Source organism: Pseudorca crassidens, chromosome 13, assembly GCF_039906515.1.
Source record: "Pseudorca crassidens isolate mPseCra1 chromosome 13, mPseCra1.hap1, whole genome shotgun sequence".
Taxonomy (NCBI): domain Eukaryota; kingdom Metazoa; phylum Chordata; class Mammalia; order Artiodactyla; family Delphinidae; genus Pseudorca; species Pseudorca crassidens.
In genome coordinates this window covers 66,022,780-66,041,770 of record NC_090308.1, presented here as the reverse complement: position 1 = coordinate 66,041,770, position 18,991 = coordinate 66,022,780, and the positions used below count along the sequence as shown (strand labels likewise).

The following is an 18,991-nucleotide window of genomic DNA, read 5'->3' as shown; positions in this document are numbered from 1 at the left end:
TCAACAGTAGTTTCCCAAGTATCTTGGTTTTACTAAGTTTTATGTTTGGGTGAATAAAATAAGATTGTAACTATGGCTACAAAATAAAGACTAAATTACAGTACCCTGATATGGATCAAGTATTCTTTTGGAAGAATAAAAAGTCAAATCCAAGATATTATTGTCACTGCTATCTGTGTCCCCGGTTGCTCAAAATCTGCGGTTTGGAAGCCTTATAGAGACATTCTGCAGAATACCATGCATTCTCCTCCTTAACAGATGATCAGAGACGCTTATCAGGTTTGTTTCACTAAGGACAAAGTGCAACAGGTATTTGAGAAAGTCCAAATGTTGCAGTTTCAACTCTCTATCCATTCAGAGAGGACATCTGCTTTCTGGTTAAGAAGTGGCTGTGACTAACCCCGGAGTAGTTGGTATGGCTTTTTCAAGAACTAGCATTGGAGGTCAAAGTGGACAAAGTGCCCAGAACACCTCCAGTGGCCAAGGAGGCAGGGGTCCAACTGATGCTCTTATTTTCTCCTCCTAATATTTCCCCCCAAAAGGTGGCCTGACTTCACTGCGGGGGGGATAAAAGAAAATAGAAGAAGCGAAAAAACAGTTTTTCTCCACAAACGGCACTCTAGGAATCAACTGTTCTTAACTTGGAATTCTTTCAGGAAATGAAATGTTAGGCGCCGATCAATTTGTTGCCCCTTCAGGATGGAAGGTGATGAGAGGGAAAAAATGTTAGGACAGGATGAGAGAAACGAATGTTCTTATGAAGGCAGGGTGTTGGAAAAGAAACAATGTCACAGAGAGAAGGATGATTACATCCTCATAATGTATGTAGGACTGTCACCAAAAGAAAATAAGACAAGGGCTAGGTTAGAAATGAACATCTAATATCACCAGCTACAAATGACAAGAAAGAGAATCCAGCACTAACCCGTTTATACAAGTCAACTTATATTTATTCCCTTGTGGTCAACAGAAACCTATACCCCAGGAGACACGAGGTGCTTTCACATGTACACATTTGTAACCTCTGAAAACGAATTAACAAAGGAGAATATAAAACCGCCAGGTATAATGGAAACAGGTGACGTCCACCCCGGCAGCCAGCTGTGATGTAATACCTTCCGCTTGGCGCTGACAGCCTTCTCTTCCCTCCTCTCATTCCGACACAATGCCTTCAGGTCTGTCTAAGTAATGTAATTTACTGGAGTGGAATTCCCTTGATACCCTGGTGCAGCACTTGGTGACAGTATCATTTATACTGCACAGTGTCGTGGCCTGACACTCATCCATTGGCCTTCACGCCTCATTCATAGCAGAGTGTGTAATTCCACCTTCCACGGTACCCTTCTGGGGTGTGCGCGGACAAATTTACTCCATTCAGCCCTAATTACAAACCTCGGCTGAAATGCTCTCATTAGATTTCTATTTCTCACTCCAGATGTCAATCTTATTGAAAATGCCAATTTTCCCGAGGATTCATCCATTAGCAATAAACTCTAAAGCATTCCATGACTGAATGCATTAAACCGGCAATGAGGACATGCACTTAAAATACATCATTAGAGTAAATCTCCATTGCAAATGCTTTACGTCATTCAACCAAAGGAATAATGAGCCCAGCCTGGCCAGTACCCTCAAACTGCACATGAAGGATAGGTTAAAACTGGCGGTTATGCAGGAAGAAGTAGGCGGTACACCAACGAGATGAATTTCAGAATCTGTGTCATTCCTTAGGAAGGTGTGGTAGGAAGTCACAGTCAGAGCCTAATTTATCACCTTCTTTTGCCTATGTTTTTTTTTTTTTTTTTTTTTGCGGTACAAGGGCCTCTCTCACTGTTGTGGCCTCTCCCGTTGAGGAGCACAGGCTCCGGACGCGCAGGCTCAGCAGCCACGGCTCACGGGCCCAGCTGCTCCGCGGCACGCGGGATCCTCCCGGACTGGGGCACGAACCCGCGTCCCCCGCATCGGCAGGTGGACTCCCAACCACTGCGCCACCAGGAAAGCCCTTGCCTATGATTTTTACAGAAACTTCAGTCTGTGGCAAAGTGCAATAAGACAGGCAAAGATAATAGGGAGTAAGTGTGTTCATGGAGGGGACTGAGGCTGTATCTGCAATGCTAGGAACTTGTTAGTCACCTAGAATGATTTGCTCTGCCTGAAAAGCATTCTTCCATTTCTTTTAACAGGAAAAAAAAAAAAAAAAGGAAAAAACAGCACTGTCTGGATGCACTGAAAGAACCTGGGTACCATTCCAGTGAAAGAAAGGTTTTACTGGTGTAGTTAACCTGAGGAATATCTGCACCCCACCAGACTGATGGGTCCTAACGTGAAAGATCCAGAAAATCCAATGATGCTGTTAACATATACATTACAACTCAGAGATTGTATCTGTGATTGGGGTGGTAGGACAGACCATGAAAAGAAAAATTTGGAGAGAAAAAATTTTAAACTAGCAAAATACATCCATTGATAAAAGCAAGCCATCACTGCTTTATACCTGCACCACGTTTTAATTCCTTAGCTTATTGGTCTCATTTATCACTTCTGGCCAGGTCCCAAGTGAGGCCAAGTCAGGGTACAGTCATAATTTCTTTATTAATTTGATAAATGAAGAAACTGCATCCCAGGAAGGTCACGGAGGAGGCTGAAGAGTCTGATGTGACCTCCTGAGCATCTAATACTAAAGGTTAACCAAAAAAGTGATACCTACGATGATGACCTTATTATGGAATATACAATGTATTTATTTAATGGAAAACTTTGGTGGGCAGAAAAAGACTCCTAGAAGGGCAGGTGTACATTACATTAAACAAAATAACTTGCAAAAAATAATAAAAAGGAGAAGAAACAGTAATTGTTTTCTTCTTGTCAGCATCTGGTTATCTATAGGATCTATCAGATGTGATAACAGATGTGCTATTGTCTATAGGGAATTAGACCACCATGGAAGCTAATTGCTCCTCAAGTTTTGCCCATTCCCACCTGAAATATTTAAAACCTTCCTTGATTATAACATTAGCACTCTCTCTTTCATGATGTACATCAGCAGGTATTACAATTAACATGCACAGATGTCAGAACTGAAATATCCACGTTTAAATAAAAAACAGTGAAAAGGTAAAAATAACTGATTATGCACAAGACAGCGCTCACCTTCAGAGGAAAGAGAGGCTTCCATGGTGCTAATTTAATGGCAAAATAAAAAATTGAGCCCCTGGAGAGCATCAGCAGCTGAGGAAGAGCCACACTACTTGCGAAATGACCTGTAGCCTTCTGATTGAGAAACGATGAACAAGAGGCTGATCTTGTGTCCATTTAATTCCAAAATCCGTACTCTGAGCAGAGCGGGGAACCCCACAAATGCCCTGAAATTCTCCACCACATTTGTACGACGCAACAGCACGAACAAGCATCACCATCAGCCTTTCACTGAAGGCTCACTTTGTGCTTCACGTACGTGATCTTACTGACTCCCCACCAGCACCCTATGAGGTAGGCACTACCCCTGCTGCAGTTTTTAATGAAAGACATCCAGGCCTAGGAGAGGTTCCGTAAGTAGATCAAGGTCAACAGGTAGCTAAGCCAATATTTGAGGCTGGGTCCTCCTTCTCCCAAAGCTCTTGTCTCACTTTAACTACCCTGCCTCACCATCTGCTGAGGTTGGAGACACCAGTGGGGAATGTGATCTGCAGTCATCAGTTTCCAGAAGCTTCTGGAATGACTGCTCTCTTGACTCATCTTATTTCCCAAATGACATCAAACTGCAAGGCTTTAGCACGCTTGTAGACATTCTCGTTCTTTGGAAATGTCACAGCCACTCAGCCAGTAGAACAGGGACAGCACCATCGTTGGGATCACGGAGGTGCAAATTTCCCTGTGAACACCAACACCACCTCTCTTTGGTGTTTCTTGTAGCCACAAACCGACACGTTACCACTTACTGTGGTTGCAGGAGACTCGGCTGTCAGATGAAGGGAGTTTTTACTCGGTTAACTGCCCCTCCGACGTCTGTGTCCACAGCAGGCCTTTCCCCGCCGCTGTCCACCCCCCACCCCGTCCCTGCGCGAACAAAAGGGTTCCCATCTCTCCGCAACACCGCTAAGAAATCCCTCCCTTGCTGTTCTATGAGTTGACAAGACACAACTTTCTAACAATGAGCCAAGAAGATGGATGCTGTAAGACAGCATTTCAAACAAGGCAATTACTCTTCAACAAAAGATTCAAGGATCCCATCACTATTTCTTGCGACACACCTTGTTTATGTATGAGTTGTGCCTTTCTTCCTTCAGAAGGGGAAAATGCGGATAAACTATCGCAGGTAGACACACAGCGCCCAAACCTGGCCGCCTTGCTGCTGCTGAAACGGAGACACATTTATTTCCCCAATGCACCACTTACCAGACAGATGCAAAGATGTGGGCAAACCAGTCATCAGAATTAACAGAGTGATTGTGCTTGCCCTACACATTCTGATTTGTATGAATCTTATTTTTAGCCACGCATAAAGGGCAATAAATGGAAAATCTTATTCTAACCGCTACTCTTTCTGGGCCACCCACACTGCTCCACCTACCGTACAAGTCCACAAATGTGAAACACACACACACACACACACACACACAAAAAACCCAAGCCAGGGTTCGTCCTATCAAGGGATGCAAAGCAGCTAAAATGTGTGACATTTTTTCCAGTTAGTGTTTGTACTTTCATCCTTTTTCTGTATCAGGACTTTCAGGGAAAAAAAACAACGTTGACTTATCTCTGGGCATTTTCAAAGACTCCACGGTGGTGAGCAGGCAGCACAGTGGCATGTGCGATCCGCCAGGCACCGCCACCGCCCTGTTGTGAGCCGCCTGTCAACAGGCTTCTAGCAAAGAAACGCACCCCAAACACATTTCTGTAAATTCGGGCAGATGATACCTACAACGTTTCATTTTGCAACAAGCTCGGTGTTTTCAAAGTTCCTCTAATGAACAAAAGTGACATCAGAAACATCAACATCTCTAGAACAGAGCAGGCTGTCAAGAATGATTTTGCCAAAGTTAGGGCAATAGCGCTTGTCCTAAATCTGCTCTCAGGGTGCCGTGGGCCAACGCTCTCCAAGGCACAACACCCCCTTGCTGTCTCCCTTCCCTTCTCTGCATTTTCATCTCTGTCTGTGCCATCCAGTCACTCCCCAAGCCTGCAGCTCACCAAGCACGAATGCATACACGCTCTCCCTGCCAAGCGGAGCCGCTGCTGTTGAGAAACACCCACCTTGAGAGCACATTAAAAAAAAAATTGAGGAAGAGGATGTTTTCTGGGGGCATAGACAGGATAGAGATGAGAGTCTGTTTTTTATTATCATCTCTTTAGACTTTTCATGAAAAGTTAAGTCATTAAGGTCCCTGGGTACCCATCCGCATGCATGTTCCTCTGAGCCCTCTGCAAAGCGCAGCAGCAAACACATGCAGGTAAGGATTAATATTTAAAAGTCAGTTCCACCAAGTAATGAAGACACGAAAAGAGTCAACACTGAGAAAGGCAGCTTTACCTGTGTGCTCGCTCATTATCCAGAAACCAGAGGAAATGCTGTCATCCCCGGTAGCTACACGCCCTGCAGAGCTCACACCTCCTCCTGAAGAGTAGCGCTGATGAGATGCATCAGAGTCCACTAGCGTCAGAACCTCTGACTAGTGTTGTAAAAACACGGGTAATTAAGTGTTACGAAAAAGTGGGTCATCCACGACTGAGGCAGAGCCACACCTCCCCACGCTAGACTCCAAATGACTGTGCTGTGACAGGGTGGGAGGGGTCTGAACACAGCGAAAGCAAAACTTTTATGTGGTGAGGAGTGTTTTAGTTTTCACTGGTTTAGGTTAGAGAAAGTTAATCTCTATGTCAACTGCAAACCAACTAAACTTCTTAGTGAGTTTTTGAAGTCTTGCAACAAATGCTGGCTGCTCGTGTCACGGGAAATTCAGAGTCAGTGTCACAAACAGTCCAAGGGACGGTCTTAGGTTTCTGTGACAGGCCCGTCGCCACGAGTGAACGCCATGACTCAGGGAAGCAAGGAGGTCAAACCAAAACTGAAGGCAAGGAACCGAGTTCTCACTATCCACATGAGCATCTCCGTCTCCAAGGGAGGATCAAAGCGCTGCAGACCACTTCCCACACCAGTACCCGATCGGGGCATTCGATACAATTGCAGGCAAGACAGATACCTGGACTGAGCACATTCGTTCATCTGTCACTCAAGAGCTACAGAAATTTTAATTCAAATCAGTAACCACTGTGTCCCTATTATATACAAGGACACGAAGGATGAGAAGGGATGCAGAGGGAAGAACTTAGAAGGACCTGCTTTTAAAGAACCTAAGTCTCGTACACAGGATGCTAAGACCTCGCCACACCCAATGCCTAATACGGATCATTCTTAAAACACAAAATCTCTTCTAGCAGCTGTTTACTAAACACTTTCTATTCTACTGACGTAAGGTTTGTGGGTGGCACTCCTTCAACCTTTCTCAGATGACTCCTTTAACAATCCCCTTAATTTTAATCTGGGTTTCCTTTCAGTGTTCAAAGCCCTTCCTCACTTTGGCTAAGAGCCAGGATTCATCCCGATCCAAAGTCGCGCTCTCTCCAAAGGGAAGCACAGAGATATGCAGCACCACCCACGCCACAGCCCGGACACCATACCAGGGGAATCTGAAGAGAAGCTTCTTCGAAGGGGGATAAAGCATGAAGAGTTGAAGGAACACTCTCTGGTTCATAGCACAAGAAGGGCTATATCTGAACGTCAAATTGGAATTTTACTGGAGTCCACATTGTTTGGAGTATGGTTGGGGGATGGGGAGAATTTGGGTAACCAACCTTTCCCCACTTCTGCCAAATTGTCTTAGAGTGTATCAACTGTGAATTTTTAAATACCTAGAGCACAATCAGTTGATCTAACACTAAAACCATCTTGGTCCTCATTAAATCTTTCTTTTATGATTCCAGAGGCCCACTAGGATCTCGCAGGGCCACTCAAAAATCATTTTTATTGACAGAATACAGAAATGAAAAAAAACCCAGTTAATAGTGATTTTTACTCCATAAAGACACTGGTGAGTCTACAGAGGTATCTGTCCTTACAAGAGTTGATGACTGTAATTTGAAGGGAGAAAAATAAATGACTAGGCGATCACTGTCCTAGAAAATGATAGCAAAGGCATCATTCCTGAACTCCAGCAATTTGTGGGATGTCAGCAGGCCAGAGTACTACTTGAAAATTGGGAATTAGTTGATAAAATGAAAAAAGTCTGGAAAAATACACAAAAGTAGGAGTTAACAGGTAGGTTGTATCTGGGTAGCTGGATGAAAGGTAACTTATTTTCTTTATCATCTTCTGTTATTTTATAAATTTTGTACAATAAACATGTATTACTTTTATAATCAGGAAAATAAAGCTACTTCTGTTTCGATAAAAGGAGACAATTCTCTGATTCTGATCGTTCTAGTCACTAAGGACACTTAATACATTGGATCTAGTAGAGTAATCTGGGCTGGTGACAAAGCAGACATGAAATACAGGGAAAATCTGCTAGAAACAATAGATTATAGCTTCTAGTTAAGCATGACAAGGACGCTTAAGAATCCCGCTACACTACAGAGCTTTGCCAATACTTTTCTTCCTCACCATGACCATGGTCTGGGCACCCTCCAGCTGTACCAGAGCTTCACCCGCCAGGGGCCTCCAGTGATCAGTTTAATGGGGGTGTCCTTGGAAGAGGGTAGCTATCCCTTGGGTTAAATTACGGCTCAGAGAGAGAGTTGTCATTTCCTTAGTACAGGCACATCCAAAAAAGAGCACACAAATAATTTCGAAAAAGCAACAGATTGGAAATTAATTAGAATAAGGTGACAAACTATTCGTACTACAACTGACATCACTTGGTGACCAGCTCTGTCATGTGCATGGCTGAGTTTATTTGGAGATTCGCAGGGAATAATACCTTTTGAAATCTGGACCTGTCTATTACTATGCTGGTCACATCACCCCTCTCTGTACCATGAGTGTATATGCAGAGAATGAAAATTAATTTTGATGATGGCTTCAGCAGAACATAATTGTGAAACAATATGTTATAAATAATCACGTACATTCTTTAAAAAAAGAACCAGAATGGCTTCAAAAGTATGCCAATGGTTCCCCAATGACAATAAGAACTAAATATATATGTTCATGAAATTATTTTATTACCAATCTTATCGTTAACATCACAACTCTTAGAGCGCTTCCAAACATAATAAACAGAATAAATGTAAACAGAATATCTGAGATTTAAACTCTGGCACTGGAAAGGTGGTAAAAGCCAAAACTTGCATGGTTTCTCAAGAATAAAAATGAACTTTATATTTTTCTACTCTAAGTCAACATTTTTAGATTATTATTAAGACACAAAAATAGGAAAAATAAAACCTCAGTTGATTAGACTATTTGAAGACAAGATGAGTTTTTGGTTTGTTTCAGTTTTTTGGTGAATTGACAGACAGAAAATGCTTTTTGTTGAAAACGTTTCGAAAGCAGTTTCTTTTCCTAATTATAAAGGATTTAACCATTCGCAGTGATTCAGCAGGTCAGTGTCACCAACTACAAATATCCTCCAGGGTATATTCTCTACCTTTACTAAACCAAAGCTACCTTGTTTTCTGAATCTTTATCACTGAAAAAGGGAAGTGGGATGTGAGCGGTAGGGTGGGGTATGGGAGGGGGTGGGTAGGAAGTATGAAGGCTAGTTAATTCAGGGTTCTGGTTACTCGGGTCCCAGGTAGCTGAGCCATCGCTAAATACGAAGTCAGTGCCTGTAACCAGGCACATCTGATTCTTGGGGCCACGAGAGCTGACCAGGAGAGACCCCGAGGGTCGGTCTTGGTTGGTTTTCTCTACCTCATGTCTTTTCCTCTGGGTGACTGTTGCGGGGAATCTGTGTCAGGGTGTCCATCCAAAAATCATGGTCTCCAAACTCCTGGGGCCGAATTTGTTTTGATCAGAGTCTATATCCATGTCGTTTCAACTCACGCTTAGGGTGCCAGTAGCTACGTGTGATGTCAAAGATGAATAAGCACCTACTTCTCCTCTCTCTTAGACCTTGCTCACCTGGATTTTCTTTTCTATAAAAACCTTTAATTCCAGTTTTTTTGATATTTTAGCAGCTCCCTATGGCAAGTGACTCCAAAACCTTTGCTGCTACGCCCTGCTGTCCATCACCTAAGTGAAAAGCATGGAGAGTTTATTTCTAAGCAGGTCTGGGAAGTCGGGGGTGGGAATGAGCGACTGATTTCTATGTATCGTACTTCAACTTTGATGACTTTATTTCACCGCTTTTTTGGTTATACCTTTTCCTCGAGCCAAGCGCATACACACGCATGTATGTATGTACGTATATGGATATAATGCACACACAAGCACGTTCACACATCTAAGTGATTCTGATGTCTTAAGAAGGAAGTGGGATAATTTAGGACAGAGGTTTTTGAGCTCTTTGAAACTATGGATCCTTACGCACCGCTCTTCAGGAATTACAATCCCTGGTCAGACCTAAGGGCAAGGCCTGAAAGGAGTAAAGTAAAATAGTAAAGTAGTAAAGTAAAGGAGACCTGAGGGAAACATGGCTACTAGCCCCGTGAGAATTCACTGATCATTCTGCAAGGCCAGCTTTCTAGAAACCTAGAATAAGAAGCAAAATCCACCTCCCCCCCACCAAATAGGACCCAAGTGGACTTAGTGGGTTCAATCCTGCATGTTTCTCACAGGCCTGCAGGTCACTCATACAATTGTTTTGTGATTTATGGGTACCATAATGCCCAACATTACAGAGATTTGGTGATGGGGGATGAACTGTACTTCATTGGGAGAATGTCAAACAGGCATTATAATTAGAAGCCCTGTTGCAGGAGAACTATTTGCTACTAATTTTCTTTCCAAGTTTCCATTTTCTACTAGGCTTCAGTCTGTGGCAAGTCTATATCCCCTGGTTCCTGCTTCCACATCCGCCTCCACTGCTAAGACCTGTCACCTGCCGCCACTAGGCACACATCCCGGGGCGCAGTACACGGACTCATTTATGATGACACAATTCACATGAACTGCAGCAGCCCCATGACAGGAGCACAGGAGGGTACACGTCCCCTCCATCACAGTGAAGCAGCTTTCCTGCGTGTGTAAATGGCATTTTGAAAGAGATGATGATCACTGATGGCAAATTTCCCTAGTGGTTTCTGACAAATATGTCCTTGTCCCGGTAGGAAACCTATTCCTAAGACTTAAGTCTAACATTCTGCAGGTCCCTTACATTTGCCCAAAGAGGGCCAGGGTAGTGTCAGGGCTGATGGAGGTGTGAAGAACACAGCAATCTGTGCTTCTTCCGTCCTCCCAAACTACAGCATCCCTGTCAAGCACTACTTAGTATTCTGCCCAGTATTCTTAGAAGGAAAGTAAGCTCTGGTATTCAGGGGGGGGTTTTGTGTGTGTGGTAAAATACACATAACATAACATTTACCATGTAAATCATTTTTAAGAGTACAGGTCAGTTGCATTAAGTACATTCACATTATTGTGTAACTATCACCACCATCCATCTCCAGAAATTTTCCATCTTCCCAAAGTGAAACTCTGTACCCATTAAATACTAACTTCCCTTTCCCCTTTATTCCCAGCGCCTGGCAACCACCCTTCTAAATACTTTCTGACTATGACTTTGACTAGTGTAGGTACCTCATATAAGTGGGATCATATAATATTTGTCATTTTGTGTCTGGCTTATTTCACTTGGTATCTCCATGTTTCATCCATGTTGGATCATGTGTCAGAATTTCATATTTTTAAGACGGAATAATATTCCATTGTATGTATATACCACATTTTCTTTATTCATTCACTGCTGATAGAAACTTGAGTTGCTTCCACCTTTAGGCTATTGTGAATAATGCTGTATGAACATGAGTGTACAAACACCTGTTCAAGACCCTGCTTTCACTTCTTTTATACCCAGAAGTGGAACTGCTGGATCACATGGTCATTCTGTGTTTAAATTTTTGAGGAATCATCATACCGTTTGGTATTCGGTTTTTTTAAATTAATAAACTTAATGTTTTAGTGCAGTTTCAGGTTGACTGCAAAACTGCAGGGAAAGCACCGTGGGGTCCCACACACCCCTCGCCTCCACATGCATGATGTTTTTATAGAGCTGTGCTAGGCACTTGGTGCCTTGAGTGTTTCACCCAAGGCTGCAGGGAGAGCTTCAGGCAGGTGGCGCCAGGGCCGGCAGGAGTCTGCAGCTCCAAGTTGCCTGAGGTGTCACAGCAGCCTTCTACCCGTACTGGCTCGTAGTTATTAAACTGACTGACATCAAAGGTCATCTATCAGGAGAACCTGCAGTGTAAACGTGGACACTCACAGACGCCAAAGCAGGAAAGCAGGGGGGAGATGAAGGAGCCTTCGATCCAACCCATTTCTTTTACTTCTTGGTGAAGATGCTTCATAAACTGAAACTTCCCAGAATGCTGTACGGAATAGCCAATTAGCGCTTGAAGGAGATGTTACAGTTGGTAAGGGTAGAGTGATAATAGGTAATTACATCGCTCACAACTCTGTCAGCCCTAATACCAACCCTGTTACCAGTCCTTTGGGCAGCTCTCAGAAGACAGCTCCGGATTAATTCCTTTTAGAACTCTTTCATCACCTCTTGCTTTTTGGGTCTTATTTGTCTGATGTTGTGATTTTTATTTTAAACGCATGCACTTAAATCTATCTCCGGGATTTGGGGCTCTGTTAACGTTTAGGCACTAGATAATGCTCCTTCATTACATATCTGCTTGGGAGTTGTTTTATTAAAGGTGATTATTCTCAACTTCAGAGAGTTATAATAAAAGGACTGTAAGCCCTTAGTGCTACTTTGAATGATAACATTTACCACATTGAAGTATAATGTTATAAATCACAATGCTTAACCACAGATTCAAAATGCCCAGAAATTTCTCAAACATTTCCTGGACAGCATCACTCAGACTATTTTTACACTCACGTTGACTCAATGAAACAAAGGAAAACATGTTGTGTAAAACTCCTACATTGAAAGCTTAGAAATATACAAAATGCATATAGGTTCACAGGCACACCTGTACATTTGCATGTACACTCCCATATACCCTAGTATGCATTTGTTGAGCCAAACTCTTCTACTTTATTCTATTAACATGGAATAAATTGTTCGTGTCCTCGGCAGAGAGGTGACCGGCTTGTTCCAAAGCTAACGCAGTAACATGCTGATCTTCCAAATATGTCAGTCCTAAGAACTTAAAACCCCACAAAACCCTGGACTTGCTGGCTTGGATTGTTTATTAGAGGTGCACCTTCCTTCCCATATGTGATTTGTAAAACAAGTCACATTTAAGTGTATGAGAGGAAGGATCACACTGGGATGATTCACTTTGAAAGGGAGCAATATATTTCCCAGTCTAGGGGGAAAAGGATTTTCTCTTTTGAGTGTATCTAAAAGCATGATGAGGACACCTGCAAAAGGACTGTAGTTGTCATTTTAGCCTGTTAACGGCACTGTTAGTCAACCCTGTTGAAAGCCAAGGGCAAAGAGTGGCTGGTACTCGCGTCTCTGGAGTCGAGCTGGCACAGAATAATGACATCTACTTGGCTGGACTTTCAAAGATGACAGTGCTGAGAAGACCTTAACATTCTCTCTTCTGAGAGATGAGTCCATGTATTAAGTAAAGCACAAGTATCTTAATTTAGTGAAGTTTCATACACTTTTCTACCTTTATCATTCCTCCTTTCAGTCACACTTGAGTTAAAGCAGTGATTCTCGAAGTGAGGTTCCTGGACCAACTGCATCAGCATTGCCTGGAAACTTGTTAGAAAAGCCAATTTCCAGACCTACGCCCCAACCCCACGTCTCCTGAATCCGGTAGTCTGGGCACGAGGCCCAGCACGCTGGACTTTAACAAGCCCTCCAGGTGACTCTGAAGCAAGCTTATGTGTAAGATCCACTGAGTTAGAGAACCACCAATATGCAGATTCTAACCCCGTTCCCTTCCTCAATTATAATTCTCAAGACACCTTGTTATTATCATCTCAGAAAATTCTTAGCCTTCTTTGGTTGGAGGAAAGAAACCTTAGTCAAAACTTACATGTAATTTTTCCAGGTCCCGTGCTGGCTTCAAGTCTTAGGATGCAGGGAACTGGGCGAAGGGAGAGAAGAGAAGGCTACGGCAATCCATTCAGACATGGACCCCAAAGCTCTGTGGGGCAACCTTGTGACAGGTCAGCGAGTGTCCACCTGATTGGGGAAGAAGACAGTCCATTAGCAGAGGAAACCTTGCATGTTAACGTTATCCCCTTTCCCCTGCTATCCCGCTATACCCCATCCCTTTCCTGGCTTCCATGACCTCTAACTTACTGTGCGCCTCTGGACCGGTCCACCTAAACAGAATACGATAAAATAATCCAGGTATCAATGCTGGGGCTCACGCCAGGGGGAAGCACATCCCTCACCGGGTGCTCTCCTGAACCCCAAGGCAGCTTGGACATAGGTCAATGTCCAATCAGTTATCTCTCTATTTCATCTCATGAACGTTTTCTTTCAACAAATCACAACACCTTGATTCAAAAGACACACGTGCGGGACTTCCCTGGTGGCGCAGTGGTTAAGAATCTGCCTGCCAATGCAGGAGACACGGGTCTGAGCCCTGGTCCGGGAAGATCCCACATGCCGTGGAGCAACTAAGCCCATGCACCACAACTACTGAGCCCGCGTGCCACAACTACTGAAGCCCACGTGCCCTAGAGCCCGAGTGCTGCAACTACCGAGCTCACGCACTGCAACTACTGAAGCCCGTGCACCTAGAGTCCGTGCTCCGCAACAATAGAAGCCACCACGATGAGAAGCCTGCACACCACAACGAAGAGTAGCCCCTCTCACCACAACTAGAGAAAGCCCCCCGCGCATCAACGAAGACCCAACACTGCCAAAAATAAATAAATAAATTTATATATTAAAAAAAAACACATGGTTGTATTAACAAGAAGATACAGGAAGCAAATGATAAATTTGAGAATTCTGATTGAAATGAGATGATTCTCTGATGCCTTTAACATGTTTTTAAAGAAATTAATAGTACTTATTTTTTCCTGAGGATAAATTAATCCATGCTTATTATAGAACATCTGAAAAATTTACAGAAAAAAATAAAGAAAAAATAAACATCAACTGTAACCTTGACACTGATAAATCATTCATGATATTTTGTTGTATAGGTCCACGACCCCTTAAATGAAACTCCTGGGCCAGATACACTTCAGAGTTCAGAACTGCTTGGATATTAAAGAGTATTACAATGCTAAACTACCATTTATCACATGATGTCCCGTCGGAATCTGGAGCAGCACCCCATAATCAAACCTATTAAAAATCTCTGCAGCAAAATAGATGCATATTCTTATTTAGTCAGATAAAATAGAGCCTCACATTAGTTCAGATCAGACTTTTCTACCAAAGAAGTCACCAAGAGACCTTCGTGATTTTGAACCAAAAGGATTCAGAATTGGGGATAAGGGGTTGTGGATCAGTATTCTTTTCAGATACACAAAAACAGAGTTTTGTTTCTACTTTTTAATTCAATATTTTATGAATGTGAGCATTTTCCCAAATTATTAAAAATTCTTCAGAAACATGCTTTTCAATACCTATGTAATATTACACGCTGTAGAAAAGGGTTTTGTTTATTTCATTATTTCTCTCATTTTTGGAATTACGCATTGTTTCCTTTTTTTTTTTGTTATTGCAAATAACACTTTGAAAGACATATCTGAATATCAGATTGTTTGAATTTCTGAGTATTTTCCTAGGTAGATTCCTAGAAAAGGAATTACGGGGTCAAATGAGCTTTAAGGGTCTTGATGACTTTTCAGAAAAGCTGTACCAATTTACACTCCTGCCACAGCATGAGTGTTTGGTTAATTTATTTAACTACCTACTTTATCGTAGACACAGAAAAAATACACTTGCCCATCACACATCTTAACAAAGTTCTAATCAGGGACAACAAAACATAGATTGTATTTTTGTTCTTCTTACGCAGAAGACAGTGAAGAGCTCACTGTTTTCACATAAAAGAGAAACGGGAATAAGGTAAGTTTACCATCAAGCTGCCCTCATTAGGCCAGACTGAGTCAGATCTGGGCAAGGGAGGAGTTGCCCCTTGTCCGTAGGGTCCTCACTTGGAAAAGGGTGAGGGAGAGTATGGAAGTAATCCGCACATCATCGTGAGAAGAGAAACCATCATTTTTATTTGTGCGCTGATAAATTCTGTTTCTGGAAGACTGAGGCCTTGTGTTTCCCTTCCATTTGGTGTTTTCCTATTTTTTGGACATTAGGCTGCTCCTCAGCATGGCCATCAGAGAGCAGAAAGAGATGTGAAGACCAAATCAGACAAGCCCATAATAATGGCTAACCCTCCCGAGTGCTTATTACGATGTGTCAACTCTGGTGCCGGGTGCCCTGCGTGCATTATCTCATGTAATGCTGAGTGCATGGGCACAGAAACTGGTGGCGCTGAAGTTCGAAAGTACGTGCTTGCTCATCAATCCTCTTTCTACCCTAGTAAGTCTGGAGGAATTAAAGGTTTGCAATCTCAAAGATCTCTTCAAGCCTAGTGTCTTGAATGACTCCAAGATAATCCTAAGATTCAGTGACTCTAAGTTTGGCTATAAATCACAAATGTTACCCTGACGCTTTTTTTTTTTTTTTGTCAGCGCCTCCAACAGTATCTTCATGAAGCAGGGAAAATGGCATAAATAAAATCCAAGAAAATTCTAGATAATCGTAAACACTTCGAAGGTCCTATATGGACAGGAGGGAGGTTGTATCTCAGAATACAATGGAGAGTTGAGAGTCTTATATCTAACACAAAACAGGGTATACACGGAGAAGAATGAGGACACATACATAATATATACTTTAAAAACAACCAAACATATGAACACATTCTTCCCAAATGTGACTACAAATTAGTAATGCTAAATCAAGGTTTAACAAGCCCAAGTTCCTTTCCATTTATAGTTTTTTCTAATAAATTTTCTTTCTCTCTTCCCTTTACATATTTAACCTTACAGGATAGTTGATGTAGAGAAGGTCACAATTTTCATACACTAATAAAAGAAAATCGAAGAGAGATTTTTTTGTTATAGGGAATGAAATAACCCCACTCTTTCCCTTATCTAGATACTCAGTTTCTGCATAGTTTGGTATATACTATAAGATGGCAGCAGTTCACAGAGAGAAAAAGAGAGGGGGAAAATTATTTTTATTTGGGGAGTGAGTTAAATTTATCTTCTCAACAATCTTCTCTAAAACTAAGGGGTGTTGCTATCAAATCTATCAAAAGACCAAGAAGTGGACCATTTCCTCCACTGTGGCTTCTCTTTATACTTAAAATAGCATTCTCCTGATAATTAGGTGTCAAGTGGGTGGAATGGCTTCTAAGTGATTCTTCTTTGCCACAATTGGATATATGGTTAATTTTTTCAGTACACCAGGCCTATAGGGTGTGAAAAATAAGGTGGTGATAGAGGAAATGACCACGCACCCTCAAAGAAAGAACATACTCTGTATTTTCCAAAGGGCCTAATTACTTGAGGAGGGGGGGAATAAAAAAACAAAATAAACCACCCCTAATGACAGAAATGATTACCAGAAGCTCTTTAGCGACTCAAACTGCAAAACTCGCATTTTTAAAGCTAATTACAAATTTGGATTCTCTCATTTAAAAAATATACTTTAAAGCAGCCCACTTCTGTTTTAACGCTGAACCAAAGTCTGTGCAATTGGCACATTATCAAAGTAAAAAAAAAAAAAAAAGCGTTGCTTGAACAAAATTACACTTTCAATGTCACTAAAACTTGAACTGCAAAATACCACAAGCTAAAAACTAGTAATGCCATGTGGTTATGTTATCTTACATTTACAAGAGAGTTTATAGTTTCCTAAGCCCTAAGAGACTCAGACCACGACCGCTCACAGGAGCTTTGCTATCAAGGTCAGGTCATTCACTGCCTCTGAGCTCGACACCTTTCACAGGTTCCTGTGAGGATCAAATGTGAATGCAATCAAGAGAGATTTTGCAAACTCTTAAGACATACATAACATGATGGGTATCATTATTCTTTTTACTAACAGCTTTGTGGGGCATAAAGATACAAATCCCCATTTCACAGTTAAGGAAACTGACAACAGGAAGACAGAGCAAAAAAAAAAAAAAAAAAAAATACTGAGTTAGGAGAGTTTTATATCTGAAATGGCCACAAACTAGCTGAGTGACTCTCTGGACTTGATTTCTTCAGTAAAATGAGGGAATTGGGTGAGATGCTTTTAAAAGGCTTCTTGAGACTAACGGTTCTGTGATCTGCGACTTGGCCATGGTAGTGACGGGGCAGCTTTAACAACAACTCTTAGGAAGCAGTCTCTCCTGGAGGCCAAGGTCAGCACTTAACCAATCTGCAGTGCTGGGGCAGGGTCCTTAAGCAGCCTCCCATCCCTGTGAATGGGCCATGCATTAACCAACTCATTTTGCTGGATTAAGGGGAGGTTGGGGGCATCCTAGGTCAATAAGCCAGGGCCTCTGGGGCATAGGAAGGAGGTCCCGGAAGAGCTTGAAACAGCAGCTCTTTAGTAACTGGTACAAATAGTTCACAATTCTAACAACTAGTGTAGCCAAATAAGTGTAGACCACTGGAATGTCAGTCTGGCTAACAGTCCCACTGTTGTCGGGCTACCAGTTCCAAAGAGATGGCCACCTCTGTGGGCCACCCACCTTTCCTGACTGAGTTCCTACCGTGTTGGAGGAGAGATCTAAAAGGGTTACTTTTTGTCGTACGAGTGCACATCATGTCGCGTGGGAATCTCACTTCAAAAGGACTGGGGCCACTAACTTCTGCTTCTACTAATGATACTCTACCAGGCTGTCTAATACAACTTCCTGTAATGCAGAAAACGTTCAATATTTGTGCTGTCCAAAATGGTAGCTATCAGCCACATGTGGCTATGGAGAACTTAAAATGTTCCTAGTGAGACTGAAGAACTGAATTTTTAATTTTAATCAATTTAAATTAATGTACATTTAAATAGGCACACGTGGTTAGTGGGTACCTTATTGAACGGTGCAGCTGTAGGCTGCTTCACATACTAGTTTTCTTGGCTGTATTTTGGACCCCAGAAGCTCAGAGGACAATACATAATCATCCCTTCAACAAGCATTTACTGACCTCCTGGGTGCTGGGCACCATTCAGGTATCTCAAAACAATGGTGAATAAGACTGCCATGGACACTTCTGCTTTCATGGTGTTTCTCAGCTACACTGATTTCCGAAGACCTCACAAAATCTTGAAGTAGTTCACCAGACTGCGCTTAGGAAAAAGGTGGGTGAGGAGATATGGTAATGCTACACTAAGCATGAAAGCACTGCTTTTTCGTTTCTTCATATTTACTGTTAGGAAAACTGGGGGAAAGTTTAAAAAAGAGATATCTGAATGGTTACTATTCATTCACTTACAAGTAAAGTAACATATCCCAGATGAGGGAAATCATCTGTAAGTAATTCCCTCTTGCACAAACTTAAATTTACTCAAAAGTAAATTTCTTTCTTAAGCTAAGAAAAAGTAAATGGTATTTAATTACAGCAACAGTCATAAAAAATACAGGTGGGTCTCCATCTGCAAGCAGTGGGCAAGGGACGTTTAGACCAATTAGCTGTGAAATGATCAGGTTTTCCAGATCATCAGCCTTACTTATTCACTTCGTGTATAAGTAAGGCTGATTGCATTCTTTATCCCTACAACCCAACTCTTAGCTAAGATTTTCACAGTGGCTTGAATGGGATTTGATGAGCAAAGCCCCCTTTGCTTTTCCCCAGGAAACTACAGGTGGAGGTATTTTTATCTACGTCACAAATCGAATACCA

General features: G+C 42.2%; 1 protein-coding gene across 3 annotated transcripts in view; it reads right to left on the bottom strand.

The window, feature by feature from the left end:
* BACH2 (BTB domain and CNC homolog 2) overlaps positions 1–18,991 on the bottom strand; it is a 359,882-nt gene that overhangs the window by 143,517 nt on the left and 197,374 nt on the right. For all 3 annotated transcript variants that reach the window (XM_067702565.1, XM_067702566.1, XM_067702564.1), the window contains exon 3: positions 13,165–13,313. The gene's annotated coding sequence lies outside the window, so the exon portion shown is untranslated. The remainder of the gene's footprint in view (positions 1–13,164; positions 13,314–18,991) is intronic.